Genomic DNA, 12,193 nt, shown 5'->3' with positions numbered 1-12,193 from the left:
GTTAGGGGTTGTATCACTCTTTGACAGTGAGCGTTATGGGGTAGGGGTAGGGTCAGGGTCAGCGGTGCGTCAGTTTCTCCAAGTGCCATGTTTAGGCTTTGAGGTCACCTCTGCCTCTGAATGCACTGTGGGCCTAAACAGAGTGTTCGGGTTGGGTAAACTCACAGGGACTGCCTGATTGCCAGAAAGAGCCTTTATAAAGGGCAAAAGCTGAGGCTTGGTTCTAATCACTGGGATATCAAATGTAGCCAATGTCCCCTCAGAGAGCTAACAAGAGGCAGGTCGTGACCCTTGACTTAGTGGTGCTAAAGGTCGGTGCGCTCATTTGAAATGAAGAGCTATTACAGAAAGATCATCGCTAATGAGGACCCTTCTCTGCATGGACAGAGAGAGCCCAGGCTGTGATATGTGGACTTTTCATAAACACAGGGGAAAGGTTATTAGGAACAACTTTTATGAGGAAATGTAATTACTGGATGAGTGATTGTTGTCCATGTATTAGATTTGTTAATGTTTCTGTTTTTGTTTCTGTTTTTTTGTTTCTGCCAATGGTTTGGTTGTGTGTGATTGTTGTGATTGTTGCATGGACATGTGCATGTGTGTGGATACTTTAAAACTAAAAGATCTATTGAACCCTGTCCTGCCATGGCTTGCCCTGCAGTGACCCAATCTCCCAACCAGGAGGCGCTGCTCGCACTGTGAGTCTATGGGGACTAGGACCAGAATGAAGACGAAGATGATGTCATCTCTTTCAAGTTTGTGAGCCTTTCTCATGAGCTCAGAGCACACATATCCTGGCTCAGTAGCAGAGGCTGAATACAAAGTGAAAGAGTACTGTGTGTGTGTTGATCCCAACTGAAACAAAGTGGAACAGCCATGTCATCACTCTGCGCCTAGACCATGAGTTCCCATGGGAAAAGTTACAAAGAGCTGCTAAAAATGAGTGGGGCACATTCTGTGTGCCTCACAGTCACGAGAAGTCACAGTCACTGGACACAAGCTATAACAGTTGAGCGCTTTGCTGAGGTCTACAGAGTCTCTCTCCTAATTCTCTCTCTCTTTCTCTCTTTTCTCTATCTCTCTATTTCTCTCTCTCTCTCCTATTTTATTTTATTTCCCTTCACCTTATAAAAATTCAGTGGAGATTACTGTGCCAATAAAGAGTTTATTGATGGAATGAATATCTTAGTTCTCTCCTCATAGTCTGAACTGCTTTATTAGTTTGTCGTAAGAAGGTTTCAGTGTGTTTACTTTAAGTCCCTGATGACAATGAGACAGAGGTAGCAGGCAGTCACTAGCGTAAGCATTCTCTGTGAGAATACAAACAAACCCCTTTGGCCATGAGATAAGTGTTTGTTTACCTTCTCCGTTTCTCAGGTAATAAACATTGATTAGCTCAAGTGTGTTAGCTTAGCTTAATTAGCGCTTTGAGCACACATACAGTCGGAACAAGCCTTCTTTTAAAAATGTAACTAGGCAAGTCAGTTAAGAACAAATTCTTATTTACAATGACGGCCTACCCCGGCCAACTGTGCGCCACCCTATGGGATTGGCCAATCACAGCCAGATGTGATGCAGCCTGGATTCAATCCAGGTATTGCAGTGACACCTCTTGTACTGAGATGCGGTGTCTTAGACCACTCCGCCACTCGAGAGCCCAAACACACACGCACGCAAACATACGTGCACGCACAAACACACGCACAAACACAGGCAAACACACACACAGTGACTGCACAATGAATGTACATGTACTCACATCTCAGTCCGGCTGGTCCATGTATCTCTGCCGTGGTCTTCCTGACAGTTGTAGTATAATGGATAGTTTGGGCGGTAAAATAAACAGGTTGAGGGGTCAGTCTGGGTGATTTATAGCCTGTAGAATGAATCACCTCCTCTTTCAGGGAGGGGGTCACCATCCCCATCACCATCACCATCAAATCCTTCCGTTTCACTGAGCAGCGGAGTGATCTGTGGATTCAGCTGTGACCTCACTAACCTAGTGTCTGAAGCCACCAACAGAGCCTGAAATGCACTTCATCTGTCCTCCTCCTCCTCCTCCTCACTTTGCCCAGCTCCATCAGACTGCTGTATGTCAACGCCACTCACACATGCACAGCTACATCAGCCACATGGCGTGCAGTGTAACATCCATTTAACAGTAATATACTATCAACCAGTCAGAGTGTGAGTACCAGGGTTTGAGGTCAGTTCCATGGTGTCAACTCAGAATGACACACATATGCCAATGTATGTGTTGACTGAATTGGAGTGGAATTTAGCCCACATGGGTACACCATCTCCACACCCTGCAAACTCCATAAGATACTTCTGCTGGTCAGACACTGAACTGTGGCCTATGTATTGCACTGTGAACCACACACTTCATCAATATGGAACTGGTGACATCTCCATCATACTGACAGAGACATTACTCACTACTTATTCATTCATACGTATATACATGGTAGGAATGTGTGCCAGTCTTGCTGCTGGTCATCAGACCTTGTCATTCGATTACAGGTCACACAAATCTAAGTGGCAGCCAGTGAGCTGAGAGAACAGAAACACAGCCCAGCCAAAGCCATATGACAGTCAGGAGCAAGGTCCGGAGAGAACAGAATCTGGCCTGTCACCGACTCACCGGATTATCTTCCTCAATGACAAGGTCTGTTTGTGATGATTCAAATAGGCTGTCTGCTTCCCATAGAGATTACAGTGTGAACCCAGTTCCAGTCAACATAGCACCAGATCTCACTAGCGAGGTATGCAAGGGGAAACAAGTGGTCACGTCTGGGCAACGCCACGATCTCAGCCACCATGGATGTCCAGGTGTGACATGAGAAGCCTTGGTCATCCCATAGATAAGGTTGTTATCATGGTAACATATAGGACAGCAGCGGACTGGGCTCAACTCAGCCCCAAATCATATTGACAGGAAATGTGTCACCTGAAATGAACTGTGAGATGGTTGTGGCCCGCCCCGTGTATCATTCTAGGGCGTGGTTGTAAGTGTTGGCAGCTGATACAGTTTTTCTCAGGTTCAATCAGCCAAGCTGCTTGAGGTAAAAGGGATCAATACTTTTCATTTTGAAAACAGAGGTGATATCGAGCGGAGAAAGACTGACTCCTCACTCAGAGTTGAGTGACAATAAGAGGCAAGAAGAGGCACATTATTTTAATAATTGTGATGTTTCATCTGCTTGTCTCTCTCGGCTCCTGGCTTTAGAGACAGAGATGGCTTTGGAAAACGCACCAGAAAAACTTCAGAGAATACTTATTTTCAGAAATGAGTGCAAAGTGATGCTCAATTCTGTCTGAGCTGAGAACATATTATTTTTCATGCAATTTGGAGACAGGGAGACGTGTATACATCATATGCAAACTCACACTGTTTTCCTGACCCAAGCACGCACGCACGCACACACACACACACACACACACACACACACACACACACACACACACACACACACACACACACACACACACACACACACACACACACACACACACACACACACACACACACACACACACAAACACGACCTTCTGCAATAATAATACAAATAAATTGAAGCCGTTTTATGATCACACGCCAGATAGGTGCAGGGAAATATGTTGGTTTACAGAGTCAGCCATAGTAGTACGGCTCCCTTGGAGCTTATAGGTCTAAGTGCCTTGCTCAAGGGCACATCAACAAATGTTTCACTTTGTCGGCTCTGGTATTTGAACCAGCGACCTTTCGGTTACTGGCCCAAAGACATGTGCTGATGAAGCCATCATGGTCCAGAGAGTGTATCATAACCATGCCCAGATCTAATTGACCATTTAGTTGAGGGAAGGAGATTGAAATTGCGACAGCATTCATCTTCCATCACAGCTGGCAGAGGGGAAAACAACAATAGCCCACTCAATGTATTATAATTTTATTCAGATCAAATTGAAAAATGTAATCACAGTCATATTCATAAAGTGCCAATAGGCGAGAGAGGAAATGCAGTCATAATAGTTCTGCTGCTGCCCCTCTGATTGTTCTACTGTGTGTCTGACATGCTCTCTATTACAATACAGTCACATACACTCTGAGAAAAAAATATGCTATCTAGAACCTAAAAGGGTTCTTCAGATGTCCCCACAGAGAACTCTTTGAAGAACCCTTTTGGGTTCCATGTACAACCCTTTCCACAAAGGGTTTTATAATAAACCCAAAAGGGTTCAACCTATATCTACAGCATACTTATCTGTATTCTGAAACAATTTCAATGTGTATAGCATATCCACACAGTATATCATTTAATTTCATATAATTATCATATCTAAATTTACACCTACAAATGTACAAATTATAAACTGTAACACTGTGACATACAGGATTAAATCACTCTCCATTCCATTTGTCATTGTCAAATTTAGACTAGAAAATACCATAGTATAATTTCAGAGCTGTTCTCCCACCACAGAACAGACATGGTTGTTGAGGAAAGGACCTGGCCGGGCTGGGACAGAGTGACTAGTCACCGTGACCCGGCTCTCACCCTATCCTCATTAGAGTCTCACTCTAACCCAGGGGAGCACGTTTCATAGTCTCCTGTGAAAGGAAAACACAGCCCTGTTAAAGCCCCTTCTCCTGTGTGTGTGTGTGTGTGTGTGTGTGTGTGTGTGTGTGTGTGTGTGTGTGTGTGTGTGTGTGTGTGTGTGTGTGTGTGTGTGTGTGTGTGTGTGTGTGTGTGTGTGTGTGTGTGTGTGTGTGTGTGTGTGTGTGTGTGTGTGTGTGTGTGTGTGTGTGTGTGTGTGTGTGTGTGTAAGCCTCTGGGGAGCACGGCTGAAGGAGGAGAGGTGAACCACAGCTCCACTCAGACTGTTGCTGATCCACAGGTCATAACATGTGTTAACAGTGACACAGTGAGGTCATGTGTGTGGTGTGTCACTCTCTCACACTGTGTGTGTGTGTTTATGTGAATATATGCACTGTATGCATCTGCTTGAATGGTTCAAAGGATGGCTGTGCGCTACAGTTTAAGCCTTCCATTATTTCTCATCATATAGGTCAAAAACGCTTTATGTAGTACTGCTATGCTATGCCGAATTAAAGCAACCTAGTCTGAACCATTTACCTAACGTCACACACTGGCACATAGTTTTTTCTGAGATATCGGGGTGTAGAAGAGAAACTTAATCTTTGTAACTAGCTAACGAAGCCCACTATGGGAATCCATTCATAGCATGGTACACTATCCAGGTCCTCCCTTTCCCCATGACTGTGGTCCTGTTCTTGCCTCCTCCTATTCACCTCTCACTGCATTATTACAGTCATGTGACCAATGTGGGACACAAACCAGGGGTGAAATGGAATTTGTTCACTGTACGTACAAAAGCATGGGTTCTCCTCCCAAAAACTCTGCCCCCTGTGTATACCTTAAGGAGCACCTCTCGGTTTGCCCTTAATCCCCACTGATTGTTCACCATATGAGCGGCTTTAGGATTCCCTGGGAGATTAATTTAACAAATACACCACCTTCGGGGGACTTAAGCTGTGTTTAAAGATAGGTAAAGACTCATAAAAGATGTGGCTATAAAGACATTAAAAAAATAAAAATCCCAATTATTGGATGAGCAAAACAAATGAACACACACATAGGGTTATATCTTATATCTTGTGTTATTCTCTCACCACGACTCGCCTAAATCAGCATGGGAATAAGGACAACTCAGGAAATTAACTTGTATGAAAAATGCAAGAGGCTAGGGATATAACTAATAGATATTTAAAGGTTTAGATGACTGTTTCCAGAATGTTCTCCCATCAAATAAGAATAACTGCAGTATGACAATGAAATACAACCATACACTGACTGCAATTTGACTTGGATGTATTACAAATAAAAATGATCGGTTACACAACACAATCAATGGACATGTGTATAGAAATAAAAATAGAAAACCTCCGGTGATTAGAGTCCACGCTTATAAAACTCAGTTATTGACACTGTTCGACATAGCCAACTTGCAAACTATAGTAGGCACACGGTGGAGCCCACCAAAGACATGACGAATGATCCAGCAAAAGGAATGGAAACCCAATGTTACTCACGGTACCGAACTCCCTGAAACAATAATTCCAAGGCCGATGCCCATCTATAACCCATGGCGGAAAATGCCCTGCATGCAAAAGAAGAGATGTCCAGGGGCCTCCCGAGTGGTGCAGCGGTCTAAGGTACTGCATCGCATTGCTAGATGCGTTATTACAGACCCAGGGTCATTCCCGGGCTTTGCCACAACCGGCCGTGGCCGGGAGTCCCATAGGACGGCGCACAATTGGACCAGCGTCATCCGTGTTAGGGGAGGGTTTGGCCGGAGGGGCTTTACTTGGCTCATCGTGCTCTAGCGACTCCTTGTGGTGGGCCGGGTGCCTGCAGGCTGACTCCGGTCACCAGTTGAATGGTGTTTCCTCCGAGACATTGGTGTGGCTGGCTTCGGACTCCACCTTTGTCTCTCCCGAGCCCGTTGGGGTGGCAGCGATGAGACAAGATTGAAATTGGGGAGAAAAAGGGGGGTAAAATGAAAAAATAAAAATAAAAGAAGGGATGTCCAGGTCACGAAATAAGTCCTCAACTCCTCTCAAAACAAAACCGTCCTCTTGAGCTCTCAATCTGACAAAACCTAGGCTAGCTCTTGTTGACGTAACGATGGCTAAATCCTCACAGCAGGCGAATTCAAGTAGGTTCGATAGATTTGTAACAGGTAAGTAAAATTAAGCAACAGTCTGTTTGCTAATTCAGTTCATAATCTCTTCAGATGTAAAACTTTAAACTTAACAACGGCAGCATCCGTGTCTCTCTTCTAACATCTTGAGCAGAAACTTAAAAGTCTCTCGTGCCACAGCAAACCCAGAATTCACACGATTGGCCATTTGCTAAACCAAACCAGGTTACTTTAGTTTACTGTAACGTAAAGGACAAAAAAATTAAGTGGACATCACATTACAGAATTCTACCAACAGTGACTCTCAAACGATTTACATGTTGTTTCTTTGTAGTTTGCACATGAAAGTAAACACATTTGTTTGATGCCCTTTCCCTTTCCCAATGCAATTACAAAATATAACTGCAGCAAAAGCTGTAGTAAAACAAAGTGTTTCTAATACATGGTACATAATACATAATAAGATAAATAAGATGGTCTTGACTTCCATATGGACCATTCAGTGTTTCACCTGGCAGGCTGCTCCATCTCAAGGCTTTAATAAAACTATCCTAAGGCCATAACAGAAGACTCGATCCACTCACTCCTATGAGGTCTGACTCCTATGAGGTCAGTACTGCTGAACTGCTATGGGAGTATATGATCATGCGCTACCCATACTCTCTGCAGTTGTATCAAGCACATACCGCTACATGTAGCTTGTGTAGTTAAAAGAACTTTGTAGAATATTGTACAACTCTTACACCAAACAATGTAGCACATGTGTAACAAAAATATTGTATTAAGGGATGGATTTTGGAAACTGGCCAGCAGCGCTAGTAGACTACGATTTGAAAAGAGAACAAAACGTCTCTTGCCGGCGGGCTAGTTGGGCACATTTTTACAAGTCTGAAAAGTATTAGCCACAGGCTAGAGGGCTATCTTAATTTCCCTCCATGGCTGTATCATATCCTTACATCAACATATCTTATGTTTTACAGTGTACCTTTGAAAAGGCATTCTTATTAAGCCTAGATTTTTCTAAACCAATTTTGGGCCCACTATACATGTGTGACCGGAGCACAAGGCATGTGTTTTCCGAGCGTGTCTTGAAGGCCACCTTTGGCTTCTCTTCTTAATTGAAAAGTGTCTGTTTCATTCACACACAGCCGATTGCCCATCCCCAAGGAGGATCAGGTATCTGTCGGAAGTGAAGCCAGACATTCATATTCCTCCATGTATTCCCTCCTGTTCTCCCCTAGACCCTGTCAGGCCTGGATCACGGCCCCGCGCTGCATGATCCCCACTCCTTTCATTGGACAGGAGACGTGAACTGATGTCCCTTCAACACTAGTGGCCTCAGATCAATTTTACACCGCTGTGAGTTTTCTTAATTTACCCATCCAATTCATGGCATCTCCCTACAGTCCTGTTATGAACAAGTACCTTCTTCAACTTGAAACTCTTCAGATCAAAGTGCAATGAATAAAAGCGAGCAAAACTAATTTCTAGACCTTTTCATTAAGGAGGTTTAGATGTGTGTTTGAGTGTATGATGCATAATTAATCAGTTATTAAAGATTGGCAAACACAAAAGCTGCTTATAAGGGTAATTCCATGGCTGGGCCATTTTGTGCTTTGTTTCAGAGCTGGATCAATCTCTATTCGGTCGTCAGAAGCAACCAAAACCCCAGACAGACTGTATTAAACCTGGGTGTAGATCAGTAGAGTCTCCTAGTGTATTAGGGGGCCTGTATGACATTTTAAACCACTCAACAGTGCACAATTTTGTATTCTTAGAACAAAGCTGATCTTATATTGTGTCCTTGAACAAAGCTAATTTCACTTAACAAACTGTATGACTGATGAGAGAACAATGTCATCAGTGGACAGAGGGCAATATGAATGTATGAATGAGCTGATGATTCTACCAGATGAGCTAAAGACCTTCTATGCTCACTTCGAGGCTAGCAACACTAAACCATGCATGAGATCACCAGCTGTTCCGGACGACTGTGTGATCACGCTCTCCGTAGCCATTGTGAGTAAGACCTTTAAACAGGCTAACATTCACAAGGTCGCAGGGCCATACAGATTACCAGGAGGCGTACTCAGAGCATGTGTTGACCAGCTGGCAAATGTCTTCACTGACATTTTCAACCTCTCCCTGACCCAGTCTGTAATACCTACATGTTTCAAGTAGACCACCATAGTCCCTGTGCCCAATAATGCCTTGAAATTCTTTGAAAGGCTGGTAATGGCTCACATTAACACCACCATCCCAGACACCCTGGACCAACTCCATTTTGCATACCGCCCCAACAGATCCACAGATGACGCAATCTCTATTGCACTCCGCACCGCCGTTTCCCACCTGGACAAAAGAAACACCTGCGTGAGAATGCTGTTCATTGACACAGCTCAATGTTCAACTTTGCAGTGCCCTCCAAGCTCATCACTAAGCTAAGGACCCTGGGATTCAACAACTCCCTCTGCAACTAGATCCTGGACTTCCTGACGGGCCGCCCCCATGTTGTGAGGGTAGGCGACAACTATCCGCAATGCTGACCCTCAACATGGGGCTATTTTTGGATTATTTATCGTTTTATTCTCTCTGCATTGTTGGGAAGGGCCCATAAGTAAACATTTCACTGTTAGCCTACACCTGTTGTTTACAAAGCATATAACAAAATTACATTGATTTGATGAACAAATCAAATGATTCTACTATGTGATATGTGACTGCCTGAGGCTGATTGGCTCTGACCCACTCTTACTCTCCAATGTAGAAATCTGGAAATGTAGAATTCTGGTGAGAACTTCCCCCACTGAAATAGCTGGCATTCCAATGTCAGCAGTCCTAATTTTCTTTACAATGACTTTAAACAGCAAAGCAATAGTGGCTCACAGGCATTACTGACCTTGGACCAGGGAACCATCACTTATGAAAACATGTATGAAGTTATTATTTTGTCCATAAGCATGCAAGGCATGTGTGTTTCTGTTTGTATGTTTATATTCCAGAGGTCATGTATACAAAAAAGTTCACCTAGGTGCCACACACAGACCTGTAAGTGCCAGCTCAACAGGAATGGATCAGACCTCCCATAGCTTGCTGAATCGAAATCAACTTACCTCCCTGCATCTCATATACACTCCTCTCTCTCTCTGAACTTTTGTTACTCTACCACTTGTGTATTTTCAGCCTCTCTCTCTCTCTCTCTCTCTCTCTCATTAGAGGCTATCCGTCGTCTTACCTCTGCTATAGTGTTGTATGAGCTGGGTGGCCAGCTGGAATGGGTCACAGTGGAGTTTTAGACAGAGGAGTGATGGGGCGAGATCAAGAAATAAACTGCTCCACCGGGGGAGAGATAAACATTTACTTTTCCATGAGGAGCTAGCATTAGTATGACACAGAAAGAGGATGAGAGAAAGGGGGGAAGGAGGCGAAGACAAAAAGGTAAGAGAGAAAGAAAGAAAGAAAGAAAGAAAGAAAGAAAGAAAGAAAGAAAGAAAGAAAGGAAAAGACAAAAACATTTCCATTCATCATTCAGTTTCTAGCATAGATCATATGACCATCCTTTGTAATGACTCTCCAGGTATTAGCCAGGCAAGAACAACACAGCAGTAATCCAAACTCTGGGTAACCCAGCTCTATGCTGTGTCTTACACCTTCAATACCCACCAATTGGTGAACAGGGAGATGGCCCTCAGTGAATTCATAACCATTACAGTGGAGATTATCAGAGGATATGAAATGTGTTGGGGGAATCTGGTTTCATACACAGCTACAATGTGATTACTGCCTGCTTATCCCTTGCTAATGGAATAGGACTCTAGGGGCATTATGAGTGTATTACAACAAAAACACATAGTGACAGTTTGATGGCAATGGGTTATGAGGAATATTTATAACCCACAGAAAAAAAGGTAAAAAGAAGGCTTTTCCCATCGCTGACCTTTGTGTGCAAACTCTGTCAGTTGTGCACGGCAGATCCAATCTCTTCCTTCTCCCTCTGTGTGTGTGATATGTACATGTAGTTCATATGTGGAGACCACATTTCTTTGTGTGTGTGACAGAGGCAGCCACGCAAGGTCATGAGAAAGTGAGGACATTAGAACGCGACGCTGTGTATCATTGCATACTGCAGCCCTGACCCTAATTTATAATGAGTCCATTGTCTCTGGTAACATGGATGTATATGGGGTGTAAATGGGGTGTGAATGAAGAAGGACAAGCGCTATAGGGGGATGATGAGGTGGTTAAGGCTCATGGATTCGTCTACTTGGGTGAGAGGCTGGGCCTGTTGGTGTGACCAGCACATACGCATCACATATACCGAGACTGGTCATATAGCCAGACTGGTCATATACCCAGACTGGTCATATACCCAGACTGGTCATATAGCCAGACTGGTCAACCAAACAAAAACGGTGTGAGTTAAACACAAACCAAGGAGGACCGTATTACACGAATTGTCCTGTGTGATTGTGCTAATAGTTTGTACATAAAAGTCCCTTCTTAGATTTCATCAATAGATTGGTCTTGTGTATTTGTGTATGAAAAGCAGGCACAGGCTATTTATTCTGCAAAAATATAGCATTTGCCTTATTACTGGGCAACATGTGTGAGTGGGATCTCAGCCTTGGAAAGTGCATGTGACTATGAAAGAGCTAAGTTCAATTCCAGCTGGAACACTGGCCATGATAATGGTTCTCAGTAGTTAATGGTACTCAAGAGTTAATGACTGTTTTGAGGGTTAGGAATGTTGAGATATTCTTGATCCTGAACGATTAATGACTGCGTACTGTTCTAGTTGACTATCCAGGCTTTGAGATGAGGTTCCTTCGTGGAACTGGTTATACTAGGAATTATCTTTGACACACCAGACCCTCCTGTGTCTAGTACTGCCTTAATGGACCTCATGCTGTCTGCCGGATGGCATGTTACTGCTGCAATAACAAGAAAATACCATAACAATCGGCCCTACTACAGGCCTATGATGTTATACCTAAAATAGTCATCTTGATAAAATAATATAGAACACATATGAAATGTATTTTGTTTACCTGATCTTTGATCTAATTACTTAATTTATAACCCACCTTTCTGCTATCCAGGAAGCGCTTTTCCTTATCTCCACTGCGGGGCGCCAAGAAACATTGAAAGACTAGTGCGTAAAGCATGTCAAGGGCGCAAACCGATAAGACGGCGAACCAGTCTGACAGGCTACAAAATCTACAAGACAGAAACATTTTGCAAATGCCCTTGCTCAATGTTTGAATTTTGAATGCGTAGTAGGCAAATATTGACAAATATTTGGGGAAGTAATGCAGAGTGCACTGCGTTAACATGTTTATCAGAACTGTTCATTATTAGACACACAGTGGGATACCTCATGGAATTGAATAGGATCAAAAACTGTAGTAAATCAACTCCTGGAGCTCAATGGATGATAATAGACAGTCGTGGGCATTAAGGATTCAGTGGTTAGTTGTAGCATCATTTG

The sequence above is a fragment of the Salvelinus fontinalis genome, chromosome 21 (genome assembly GCF_029448725.1).
Source record: "Salvelinus fontinalis isolate EN_2023a chromosome 21, ASM2944872v1, whole genome shotgun sequence".
Lineage (NCBI taxonomy): Eukaryota > Metazoa > Chordata > Actinopteri > Salmoniformes > Salmonidae > Salvelinus > Salvelinus fontinalis.
This window is presented reverse-complemented; position numbering follows the sequence as displayed.